Source organism: Dermacentor silvarum, chromosome 1 (genome assembly GCF_013339745.2).
Source record: "Dermacentor silvarum isolate Dsil-2018 chromosome 1, BIME_Dsil_1.4, whole genome shotgun sequence".
Classification (NCBI taxonomy): Eukaryota; Metazoa; Arthropoda; class Arachnida; order Ixodida; family Ixodidae; genus Dermacentor; species Dermacentor silvarum.
Window position 1 is genome coordinate 26283088 of NC_051154.1, and position 13944 is coordinate 26297031.

General features: G+C 46.1%; 1 protein-coding gene across 1 annotated transcript in view; it reads right to left on the reverse strand.

The window, feature by feature from the left end:
- The window catches only part of LOC119458381 (cyclin-dependent kinase 14), a 138664-nt gene that overhangs the window by 124384 nt on the left and 336 nt on the right, over positions 1–13944 (reverse strand). The gene's annotated exons all lie outside the window — the stretch shown is intronic.

Genomic DNA, 13944 nt, shown 5'->3' on the forward strand with positions numbered 1-13944 from the left:
TTTATAGTTAGGGCAGTACTTCTCAAGATAAATAATTAATTACAATTACCTAATTAAATTTAATTAACGAAAAAATTACTGGCGGCTACTCCACTGTACTGGAAACAATACGCACTAGGTTTGCTTCGCGTAACGCCGTTCCTCTTTTTTTTTTTTTTTAATCGTGCTGCGTGATAGCTGGGACACCCTGTATATAATGTGCTCGAATGATAGGACGCACGAAACGAATACATTTTATTTTTGTCCGACGTTCCGGCCGGAGTCCGGCCTTCATCAGTGAATTTATCATTTATAGAACTCAATAAGAACTACGAGTAATTTCTCCTACGCTGTCATTGTTGGCTTCTTATGACTGACAAGAAACGGGCTCCTCAGTTCTCGTATATGTTGCGACTGCCGGTGGTCTGCTCCTCGCTCTTGAACAAAACTTCGCAATGTGGTTGAAATCGCGTATCCAGGATCTCACATTACGGGTGCGACGTAATGCGTTTCTCGCAGCGCAGCACTGCCAATGCGATCCGTGCGGAAGGCAGTCCTAGTTCGGCCACCGAACAGATTGCGCGGAGCGTTGATCCATGCACTTCGCTTTGTCGCCTTTTTGCAGTCAAACGCACTTCACGTCTCTGCACCAGACTCGATCCGCGCGCGAGCCGTGCGTGCACCGCCGATAGTGGACAGCGCGCCAACGGCGGGAATGAGCCTCTAGTAAAGCTGCTATCGCAATTATGCGAAGAGGCCGAACAGAAGATGGCCATCAATAATAATATAAAAGCTCTTCTACAGCCAGCTTCGTTTCCAAGAGGTTACTGTGTCGTGACGTCATGACACTCGATCGGTCGCCTCGTATGTAATGCTCGTTGTGAGGGCCGATGTAGCAATACAGCGGACGACCCAGCGAGACGGAAGCGAGTGTCGAAACGACGCCAGGTCCTTCTCCCACGTGACCACATACTGTGTCGTGACGTCACGAAACAGCAGAAACAAAACCGAAACTGGCCGCAGAAAATTTATATTCAATTAGTTACGTCACTCCGAGGCTTGTCACTATTTCGTCTAGTGTTTACGAAGTGTAGGACCTTCCCGTAAGACAAAAAAATGAATAGTCTAAAATATCATGTCCTTACGACTGAAGAGCTTAGAACTGATGTGTCGCGCGACAACCAGCAAGAGGAGGTTCGTTCTTGCTTTTTTTTATGTTATAGCCAAAAATCCTTGGCAGAATATTTCTATTTTCATTCTAACGTTTTTGCCACCTGTCATTTTTATCTGCGCGATTTATCAAACCGCGCATGCTCAGCTAGTGACTAAACTGTACCGAATAACGAAAGACCGGGAGCCGTCTTCCCGCACCAGCTCGACTTGACGTCATGGGTATTGACGGCGTCCGCTCGGTTAACGAAAAGAGTTTCGTCGAAATAATATCAGTGTAGGTGTTTCTCTTTAGTTGCCGTCCTTTGAAGGCACACACGCTGTCCGTTTTCCCGCCAGCTCTGTCGTTCTTTCCTTGCAGAACCTATTCTGATGTTCCCGAGTTGTTTCGCCACGTTACCTATAATAAACGAAATGAAAGGCATGCTTTGCGTCACCGAGCAGGAACCGATGAAAGCTCACCAGCCAAGGGATGCGCCCGTGTTACCTTCGAATTGATTATGCTATTAACAGTAAAATACTGCATGGCCAATAAGTAGAGGGTATGCGAATAGCAATTTTTGAAGCCGAATACGAATCGAATAGTACCAATCGAATAGACTATCGAATACTTTTTGAATAATTAGCAGCCATTTTCACAATTGATGTAAACCCGTATTCACAGTATTCATAAATTTATCAACTTTCTGTCATTCACGGCGCATTAGCAAGCGCTGTTTATCAGCATTAGCAGTTTGTTATACAGGACTTTTCGGAGAGCGCGAATGATCCCTGTAACGTAGCCTGTTGCACCACGTAACCGGTTGCACTGCGGAAGTTCTAAAATTTTATGCGTATGCCCGTATGCGAACACTTTCATGCACGCGGGCATGAAAGTTATCGTACTTTATTTTTAATTTTATGTTTGACTGCGCACAGTTGACATTTTAATATATTCGAAAAATATTCGTACGTACGAAACGTGACTAATCGATGCGGTCGGGCACTATTCGATTTGTTACTTGAAAGTTTCAAATATTCGCACACTCCCACCAATAAGCACAAATTTCCCGCTAGCCTCAAACAAAAGCCGAAAGCACACACACACACACACACACACACACACACACACACACACAAAATGCTGCTTCACACGATCACAGTAAAATTAAATGGTAGCGAAGAAACAAGTGCAAAAATTTTCATGAGACCAAAACTAGCAAGGCTACGAGTGGGGCCAGTCGGTGAAACATCACGACTAAACGGCCTGCATAATTAAGGCGTAAGAAAGGACAGGTTAGGGGCGACACAAGATGACAGACAAGGTGAAGAGCGAACTTACAACTGCCTTATTTTTCGTAACGGCATGTGCCTTGTGTACACATGTATCTAAATCAAGATAAAACATAGGAAAACCGAACAGAAACGAAAATAATTGAAAAACTTAAACGAAGAGCTAAAAAAAGTTGCAGTGGCTTAGCTCGGCTATGCCAGGATATACGTAGCGTTAGCAAAGGTTCAGCTGATTATCCTTAGCTTATTCTTAAGATTATTCTTATGAGTCAAGCTTCTCCGTTCTTCTGCGCTGTTGAGCAGCATTTGCGCTCTCCTTCTCCATGGCTATACCACACTGGCAAACGCCAGTCAGAAGCGCAGCGGCTCCAGCGCAGTGTCAGACGGCGACTGCACAGCGAGCGCGCGCCGGCGCCAGTGCGTCTACCACGGCTATACGACGTCACTCCTCTGGAATGCGCAGACCGGCGCCGGTGATCCGCGCGCGGCGGCGGCGGAGTGCGCGAGAGGTGCCGGCTTCGGTGGCTCCGGTGCGCATGCCGTGTGACATCACTGACCCTTGCGCATGCGCAGCACGGCTCTTGATGTGCCGCGCGAAACGGGCTTGGCTAGGCCAGTGTAGCTAACGCTACAAAATGTATTTGCAAAAAGTAAATGCCGGGCTGAACAGCAACCGTTGTGGGGTGAGGCACAAAATCAAGTTTGTAGAATGTTGCAACACTGACGTTTACATCAAGCCCCTATCCTGTCGCGGCAGTTACACAGGCAGAACGGGAAGTTGTATTAACGCGAGGCTTAGGGGACATATTTATGCAAACACCCCGGAAATTTAGCTGCGCACTATGCGGTTTGCACATGTGAACCGCTTTTTCCCGATACAAAGGTTATCACGCAATCGACTGATCAGCGGAGAGAAAAATGAGGCGTTTCAATTGCTGTCTAAAAAACGAATAGCGTTTTTGAACGCGGCGCATTATATATATATATATAGTAACCGTAAACGACTTAAGCGCACATGTTCAGGGGGAAAGTAAGCTGAGCGGTTTTAATCTGTTTCTTTTCTTTTGTGTCCGGTACCCCGTGTCATATCTTGTTTTATATCTAAGTACTATCGACCAAAAAGTTTACGGACCAAGGTATCTGACAAAAAGCTGAATATCTCCGCAGCCTCAAAACGCAGTCTGGTACTTTTAAAGGCTGCTCGGATATGTAGCGTTTTCCGAGATCCCGTGCTTCGTTATCTTTTCTTTTCTTTTTTTTTTGGTCCATAGTACATATAGGGCGCATATGCCGCTACGAAAAATAAGCCAGTCGTGAGCTCGCGCTTCATTTTGTCCGTCTTCTTGAGTCGCCCCTAATCTGTCCTTTGTCCAGCCATGAAGACGGCGAGTGCTCTTTGAAGCGCGTCGTCGGTACTCGTTGCGTGGCCCGACGTGGCAGAAGACCGGCCGAGTCGGAGCATGAGGGCCACAACTTCACGATGTTCTGCTCCCACGTGACCACCTGGAGTCATGATCGGCGTCACGACGCATGAAACCGAAACCGGCTCTAGACAAGCCATTATAGCAAATAATTTAGGGCGCTCTTAGGCGCAGTCCCCGATGGTCGTGTCAGCGTGTAGAAAAAAAAAAAAACTCATTGGCTCGAGCCTTTTTTTTTTTTCGCACTTTTAATATTTCAGTCTGAGAAGATTTAACATAAAAGGCATGCGCTGCCGGTGTTTTGTTTCATGACATTTGTTTATGGGCTATCATTCTCAAAATTCTGAGGAGCTGTATAAATTTGGACATGTAGCAGCACCAGCAACGCGCAGAACTGTTGTCGACGGCGGCGGCGTTTTCCCCGCGTTCTCACCGAACGCGCGCGGCGTTGGTGACGTGTTTACGAAGAACGTGCCAACCTTTGCCGTACACCCTATGGCGGTGTACCGTAACGACCATGAGGCCATGGTCCCTGTGGTCAGTAAATAAATGAAAACCACCGGATCGTATATATTTCTCAGTTTTTAATAGTTCAAATAACCAATTACAACATCACATCTTAATAGCCATAATTGGAAATACATAATCCCCACCATAGTACAGCTTCGCTGGTCTTCCATCTCCACCTCAGTGAAAGGGCTGACAGTTTTTTTTTTTTTTTAATTTTCTTCCAAAGTTTCGATGTCTAGGACTTTCATTTAACGCAAAAAAAAAAAAATCTACCGGTCTAAATAAGTGGTTAACCCCTTCAGGTGCCGATTCTGTTCATTGAAAATTTAGTTTCACCACATCTGTTGCATGTTCAGAATCATGGAGAACGTACGGACGGTCCCAGTGGAAAAAGATTAGCGCAAGTGACTGGTCGCAGGAGCGGCAAAATCACGATGCGCTTTCTGACGGCCACCCGTGCTTTGGAAAATGGAATGTGCCGCTCCGGCCACCAGGAGGGGCCGGAGGAGGGGCCCTGACGTCGCTCTTTGTGAAGCCAAGTGACGCCGGAAGTTTCTGATGACACCGGAAGATTCTCCTTTCTTGTTTACATTTCTCGCGAAACTACGCCGCGCTGCGCGCAACCGGGCTGCTTGGGCGCACGTGCTCTGCAGCGATCCTAAACCGGAAGATGTAATCGCGATGTGTCATCGCATTACCGTTGTCGACGCCATGTTGAAAGAAGTTCATAATGAACTTCGCAAATTCGACCGTGCGCTCGAATTTCAAATAGTTTTGTGCAGTACTAATTTTATTTAGTTTCAAAACTATTAATTTGACCCGTGTGCTTCCGTGAATGGCGCGCCGTTGCATGAATGCAGCGCTTTGAGCGCTAATGTTAATGCCAACGTGCGCATCTAGGTCATGAAACACTACAGGTGGGTAAGCAGGCATTGAGAATGCCGATGTGGAGGGCAGCAAAACGAAGCACATATTCCGCGCTAAACTCCACCGGCACACCTGTGCAGGTGTGTATGACCCTCGAAAGCGCTCTCCTCAGACTAGCTCGTGCTGTCGCGAGTACTGCGAGAAACGAGCAGCAGTCGAGCAACATGTGTTTCAATACGTACAAGAGCAAATTGTTACTTGACACAAAGTTCTAAAGCCAGGATTATGCATTCTTGCATAACGTTCTACGTTATCATCGTTATTTATTATCACCCGCTGTCAAAAGCAGGAATACTGCGCGACTGTCACTGACCTGCAAGGCGTTCATTGTACAGATTCTGAAACACAGTGGTTTCGGTCTATACAATGGCACGTTAGAATGATTCCGCCGAAGAGGGCAAAATTTCCCGCAGATATTCCTTATAGTCTGTGGCCAATGCCGTGGCGCGGTACATTGCGTACAGCGTTGCATGCGCATTCGTCATCTCACGCGTTTGAGTTCATTCAGTCCCACCTGGCCACAGCAACATCCGGGAGAGCACGGTCCAGATAAAACAGCGGAACAAAACACAGAGACTAACGCAAACCTGCCCGCACGACGCCTTTGCCACGGTACGAAACCTACGGCGCAACACGTGTGAGCGCCACACCATATAGCAAAGCCGCCATTGTGTCACGAAAACATGGCCGCTACAGCGCAAAAATCGTGAAAAAATAAAGAAAAATACCATGACTACGTCACTTCCTCCACACTTTTCTCCTAGAGCGCGCGGAGGGGGTAGGGCCTCTCCTCAGTTTTTTTCCTTCCTCCATGCTTGCGCTAATCTTTTTCCGCTGGGACTGTACAGCTGCACAACAGATTTAGAATTTTAGATTCTGCAGCGAGTTTTGTAGAAAATGGACTCCATGGAAGAACTCTACTCGAACGTCAGATATGAGCAAATCAACTATTTCATATCCAGCATACTTGGAAAGCACCTACACGGGCATATGAAAAATAAGTCGGACGTGAAGCATTGAAAAAAAAAAAAAAAGAAAAAAAAAAACTCAAAGTGAATACCCAATGTGACGTCATACAGCTGCATACTGGCACCGGGAGTAAACAGGCAGCCGTCTACCTTCCAACTCGTTTTACTAAACACTTTACGCATATTATTCAACTTTGCAGCACAGGTGCAATTAGAAGTGTTTCACGATGTACGCGGCATGGTTTTAAGTATTTTCATCCGTGCTTTTCTCTTAGCACTACCCTGGCGTCCACAACTCTACACGCAAGATAGTGCACACAGCGCCTGTAAGGGGCGGGGGTAGGTTAAGACCATAAACCTTTTAAGATATTTCTGTAAATATATTTTAAAATGGCTATTAATTACACAAGCAACAAAACCAATATTGTTCTTAGAGCCGCAGCTGCTTCGTAAACTGCGATGTCATATTCAATAACGAAAGCTCACGCGGAAGTTGCAAACGTCCATGGAATCAATTGCCTTCCTCGACGTTCTCATACGACACGCTTCCAGGGAGGACTTGCAACTACTGCGTACAGGAAACCAACTCACACTGGCAAATACATGAGGTTCGAGTGCTTCGATCCCGCGCGTTCCACATCTGCGCCGATTCTGGACAGCGTGAGCCATGCCACAGTACGGCTACATTTAGCAGCTGCTGAAATAGCAAGAACTGCGCTCTTATACTGCTAACCGTGAAATGGTACAGGAAAAATAGAAGCAGAAGAGCGCACCGGTCTCCTACGCACGAGGTGTAGGCGAGGCACTTACAAGGATCTTTGGCACGTAAGTATACGGTGTCAATATCGCGCAACGTGCCAACAAGAAAGTTAACAGCTGTACGTGCGAAAAACCCTTCGGAAGCGACAAAGTATCAATGTGTAATCTTCACGATAGATTTCACACAACGTACCGTGCAAGAATTATGACGCGTGCTACATTGGCGAGACTGAAACCTCTAAAACAAGGATTCAGTAGCATCAGGAGTTCAGAATTACATATCCGCTAACCATATCATCGGCGGGGATTCTGCTGGTGTAATCCCCGACAGAGTAGCGCCTGTCTTCACGTCTGCTCATATCCCAATCAACAACACACGCGTTAAAACCGACGCGGGGTTATCCTTTGCGAGATACACACCCGCACTCGGCGCCGCCCGGACCCTCTCGCGTCGCTCTTCATCGTGAACATTCTCCTTTGCTTATTTGAACTTTAGGGGAGTGCCCGTTTTATTTTCGATAATGCACCACCCTCGCCTGACGAGTTTTCGTCGAACACTACACAAGGAGCGGAATATGAGGCCGCCGCCGCCGGTAATCGAACCCGAGACCTCGTGCTCAGCAGCGCAAAGCCACTGAGCCGCGTTTCGGGGCGATGTTACATCCCACAGCCACACCTGCACTATGAGGGACACAGTATAGTGTGGGGGCTCCAGGTTGTTTTGAACACACAGGGTTTATCCTCAGCCCACATCAGAATGCATTATACATATATACAGTATAATGTATATACGTAGAATTAGTCACCAACTCGCCCAACTTTTCACATTACACAATGTGGCCACCGTAACCTGGAATCAAACCTGCGACCTTGTGTTAAACAACGTCAAAGCCATTGAGCCACCTCACCAGGTCTGACCATGTTTGAACAAGTTGCATTTAATGACAATAAAAAAAAAAGCACTCATTGTTGAAATGCTCATGGTTCTCACTCATTTTCTTTTTAAAATAAAGTTTCTTTCCTTCCTTCCATATTTGTCAAAAGAAAAAAAAAACCTTTATGACGAAACTGGTGCTATTAAAGTGTCCCGCAATCATTGGCCATCCACAAACTTACTACGGGTTGTGCAGGGAAAACTACCTAACAGGTCCGCCGCGGTGGCTTAGCGGCTATGGTGTTGCGAAGCACGAGGTAGCGGGATCAAATGCCGGCGCCGCATTTCGATGGGGGCGAAATGCAAAAACATCCGTGTCCCGTGCATGGGAGGCACGTTAAAGTTCCCTGGTGATCAAAATTAATCCGTAGTCGCCCACTAGGCCATGCCTAATAATCAAATAGTGGTTTTAGCAGGTAAAACCCCAGACTTCATTCATACGCTCTAACATATCGGTGCCCCTTTCAAATACGAACACGCCGTTTTCTTTTCCTCAGTTCCGGATAAATCTTGAAGTAGACGTCAGAAGAACAGTACGCCTAATGTTGCGAAAGGTAACTTTCTTTTATTACGGTGCAAATGCCCAAGACAAAACCAACAAATATGTACAGGTGACCCAGAAAGAAAACCGAGTGCGCGAGCGCTGGCCTATCAGCATCTCTCGTCGGGGAAACAGCAAACAATAAAATAATAAAAAGAGGTGCTAGGGCCTTCACATTTTAATATAACACCACTTATATTAACCCTGTAAAAACGACTTCCCAGCAATGTATTTCTGGTTAAAAGTGAAGCCGACTTTAAGGGGATCGGTGTAAGCTTGGTCTTTGTAAGCTGGCTTTCCCACGTTTTGTGTTGCAGTGAAGCGCTTCCACAGAAAGAAAAATGCGATGCGAACGGGGCCCGATAACGATATCGCGTTCCACTCTTAAAGGCGAAGCTTAAGCGTCCTCAAATTTTTGTTCACTGATAAATCAACCTTTTCGTCAAGATGGAAGCAGCAGCCGTGAACTGCAGGTATTTATGAACGGAACTGATTAGGGCACCAACTCAGCGCAAGCAAGAACGTTTATTTGTCAATGCTGAAGAAATGTCAGCTATCAGCTTTATTTTTTTTTTTTTAATTTGGCAGTCAGTAACGTTAGGCTATAGCCCAAGTCTGGGGCGTCGTTTTTCAAGGCACGAATGTTAGGCCTTATTGTGCGAATGTTAGTATTTTGGGCGTTTACGGCTTCGTTTCTTCACGGCTTTACAACATCGCTTTTTACTTCCAAATCAGATACCAGCCCGGATTCATGAGTTATCTGCAGCGGACGCAGCTCGGTGAGCGTGTGGGTTGCCATGAGCGTCAATGGTCTCGGACCACTCGTCGGACTGCCATCCTACTTCACCGCAGCTTCGTCAATGGTCTCGGACCACTCGTCGGACTGCCATCCTACTTCACCGCAGCTTCGTATAGTGGCGTGATTGAGCAGCACATGATTCCATATGTGCTAGACGGGCCATTTAAGGTTGGTTGCTTTTATTTGCAACATGATTACAGCCCTATCCACACTCAAGGGTCGTCAAGGCGATGCTTGAGGAACGCGCGATGTCGGTGTTAGAATGGACTCCAAAGGACGCTGAAAGTTTTGGGAGCCATGAAAGCAAACCTACCACGAATGTATATGAACACGGCAACGACCTTTGGCAAGTCGTTAAAGTTGAATGGGACGACCTGCGCCAGATATCTGGTTACGTAGACATGTTTCAATCTCTTCATCGACGCATAGCGAGTGTCATAACTCTGAATGGAGCAACGACACACTACTGACTCGAGCTCCTTCGCGTAAACAGATATTTTCTGCCATTATAATTATTTTACTTTAGTCATCTGGAAGATATATCACAATTTCAGCACAATTTTGTTTTGTACTTTCGGATTAAAGCATGGTAATTGATCTCACGTGATGGGTGTCTATCGCGCTTTGAAATCACCGAACCGCGGCACGTCACCACCACGTCAATCGTAGCGATCCCAATGAAAAACATCGGGCAGTGACCAGTGTTGCCACTTTAGAGGTTTTCCTGCTAAATTTGTCTGCTTTCTGCGATACCTAGCGGGACCATTTGTTCGCTTGCGGGCGGCGGGTTTTTTTAGCGCTTTTCAAGTAATAATGACCTCTTTTTTGGAGGTCACCTGTACATATTTGTTGGTTTTGTCTTGGGCATTTGCACCGTAATAAAAGAAAGTTACCTTTCGCAATATTAGGCATACTGTTCTGACGTCTACTTCAAGATTTATCCGGAACTGAGGAAAAGAAAACGGCGTGTTCGTACTTGAAAGGGGCACCGATATGTTAGAGCGTATGAATGAAGTCTGGGGTTTTACCTGCTAAAACCACTATTTGATTATTAGGCATGGCCTAGTGGGCGACTACGGATTAATTTTGATCACCAGGGATTATTTCCAGTAATTCGTGCTTCGCGTCTCGTAAACATGTAGCTTTTCCATGCCCCACTTCCCTTAGGATCATGATCCGCAAACAATGCGTTTCGCATAAGTATATAATAAACCGCGTACAAGCGCTCTTGCGCGACAGCGACAAGCAACACGATGGCTGTCGCGTTCGATCGTCGCCTATAAGTCGTACCCGCGCGAGTGACGACTTTGAGCCGACGTCTCCCCGGTGTCGCCGGTATAAGGGCAGTAAATGCGCGCCGAAACTGGCGTGACGCGTGCTTTATTCATTTAAGTTGATGTGTTTTACTGTAAAGAGCAGCATAAATATTCATAAACGCATCAACATTTAGTCGTTTGCATGTTCCATGCGACAATCGGTAGCACTTGACCGATGTATGTACACATCCCGTTCCGGCTTCGCGCTATTGGCTAGTCGCTCATAGCACTTCCGGGCGACGAATTCTAGATTTCCAGAACCGAGCAATCGAGCGACCTGCTCACGCGACGGCCCCTCTCGTCGCTCATCGCCCTTGCGCACAAAATCGCTTCTGATGCGGTTCGGGCTTACATTTCATCCCTCCATGCCTTCTATGAACTATATAGCTCTTACAGTTTCGGCAGTTCGAAGCAGTTTCACTCTTCGCCATTTTCGCAGACGTGCTTTAGGGGATATTGCATCGTGAGATGGCTCCGGTGAAATACATTCAAAAATTCAGTTGGCTAATTTCGCTTTATCAGTACTTGCACTGCCGTGGTCTAGCGCGGTTTTAGAGCGTGTCTTCAGCCAGCTAAATGCGATTAAATTTAAGTTAAACAGAATATCCACAGAGATGACAAATACCATCCTTACTGTGCGGGCTGGTCTCCCAAGAAATTATAAATGCTGCTGCAGTTTTACACGCTGCCCGAGAACGTTGTTCGCACGACGTGAAATCGAGGTTCCAGCCCCTGGTGCGGAGGAAGTCCTACACTTTTTCACATCACCTGGGGCTGCTCAAGACAGCCCGCACACCTGAAAGACACAGATTTGGCAGCACAACACACGTTGGAGTAGTGGGACTGTCCAGCTCTGACCTGGCCGACCAGCAATCGCTGATCGACCAGGTTGGCCAGTGGGGCTCTCGACTGGGGCTCCGTCATGCGAATAACTTATTTTTTATCATTGAATAAAAGTTTCTTCTCTCTCTCTCTCTAGCAAGATCGCCACGATGGAGCTCTACGGAGTCAGCGATCACACCGATCCTAGACCCAGCGAACACACAAAGATGACGAAACTTGACATCTTTCTGCAATTTTAATCACTATCCGGTAGTTCAACCTGATTAGCGGCCAGTGATTGTAGTAGTTCACATAAGCACATTTCTTTAGTTTTGTTTCGCAATATGTATCCGCACCTCATATAGTCTCACAAAGAAGGGCTTATCAATATTGTTACGAGGCGGCAGACAAAAGGAAAACGTATTTACAACATATTTACAAGGCGATCATGCGCTCCAGATCAAAAAGCATCTTAAAAAAAATTAAATTATGGGGTTTTACGTGCCAAAACCAGTTCTGATTATGAGGCACGCCGTAGTGGGGGACTCCGCAAATTTGGACCACCTGGGGTTCTTTAACGTGCACCTAAAAAGCATCTTCTTCGTCGACACTCCTCTAGAAGAATAGTACCGTGAAAATACTGATAATTAAATTTTTAAACAAAATTGCCTTTACCGCCTAGCGTAACTTTTATCACTGTGTTTTATGCAGATGCAATGCTGGTGATAAAGATTTATTAAAATTGGGATGGCTCATCGGCCTGTTAATTAAGGGCGATGGCGTTGGAAAATGGTGACGGGGACGCAATAAAACATGTTTTGAACGCGATTCTGATTGTCTGCATTTAGCGGGCATTTAGGACGGGATTTAGTTTTTTTTTTTTTTTTTTTTTTTTTTTGTGGGGGGGGGGGGGGTCAACTGTGTGTGTGTGTGTGTGTGCGTGTGTTGTGGGCAACAATGGCAGTGACAGGCGCGCCGCACGTGTATCAAGCAAACGCTTTTGGCAAGAGCTGCTTGCTGCTGACAAACAGTTGTGGCAAGCTCAGAAACCTCCACTACCATCGAACGCTGGAAGAAGCGCTCCTTCGCCGGAGCCGCCGGTGAGGCAGTGGTCAGAAGCGTATCGCATGACCACGGAAAATTACGTTTGCGCATGCTATGTAGTAGTACGCACTGCTGCCGCTAGTGCATGGAGATGTAATTCGACCACCACTCGCACGCCCCGGTTAATTTCTGGGGCACCTACACTCCACCTCGCACTGCCAAATGTTACCCCATTGCAAAATCATGTAAGGCAGCCGTCAACAGTTTTTAAGGTGCAACAATCTATGGGCAGCATAATTATCACTCCTGCCACCATCCGATGCAATTTCGTTGCCTAATACTCAGCGAGACCAACAATTGCTATTTAAACACGAAAGTTTCTATCCGAACCAGAGTAATGGGACGTCAACCAGAACTTTTTTGTTCCACTGGTCTTAGCGTGGCTACAAATATCTAACCACAAACACAAAAAAAGAAAAGAAAAAGACGTGACACGCAGTGCGCTAAACCACACAATTACAATAATTGTTACAGTGCATTATTGTCATAACACATTTTTATAAAGTAAACCACACGCTATATCTCAGGCTTGAAGTATTTTCAAGCGTCAGATAGAGCATACAGAAGGGATTAGAAATTACAGATCTTTTTTTTTTTTTCGGGTTCATTGGCATCTTTCTGCATTAATCAATGTTTTACTTTAAGGTGTTATTGTATTTTAATCTTTTTGTATGCATTTACTGTACTGCCCCCCTTACACAATGTCCCACGAGGGTTCTGTGAGGTACTTATAAAATTTCCAAGCCACCTGTTTACGCAAGAAAGCCAAAAAGGTACCCCAAAATCCCGCTACTTCCTTTAGCACTTTTTTCTTTTGTAGCTCCTAAGTGCGCGCGCGTGTCGTTACAACACATATATTAATAAGCTAATAAGCATATATTAATTTGCGGTTCTGTCGTGCGCATAAGCCACAGCTGACAAAACCATGGGGCTACCGTCTACGCATGAGACTGGCGTAAACGAGGGTGAAATTATCGTTGCTGGAAGACGATTAAAATCACGGCACTTCCGTGACGAAATGTGCATTAAGCTCATAATGAGGGTATACAGCGGCCATAGTCACAAATGATGTTACCACTGGTTGCTTTCGAAGCAAAACATGGCACAGCTGTTCAGGTGCGCGAACGGAAAATTTACTCGTAGCACACAGGTGACCGAAGTTATTGGTGCACCATCATCGCGACCGTACGTACTCTACATTCCATACATCCCGTGTGCCTTGCCGATATGCCAAGACCTTTGCTGAAAGGTCAAACACGACACGTCGCTGTCAACTTAACACCGACAGCGTTCTCTGCTTTCAACTTCGCGAACATCGAACGCAGTTTACCAATTACAGTGAAACGAAAGCCAGTCCAAGAGCAGAAAAGGAGTTGTGCATTAGATTGCCATGAATCCCGTCACGATTAAATACACATGCAC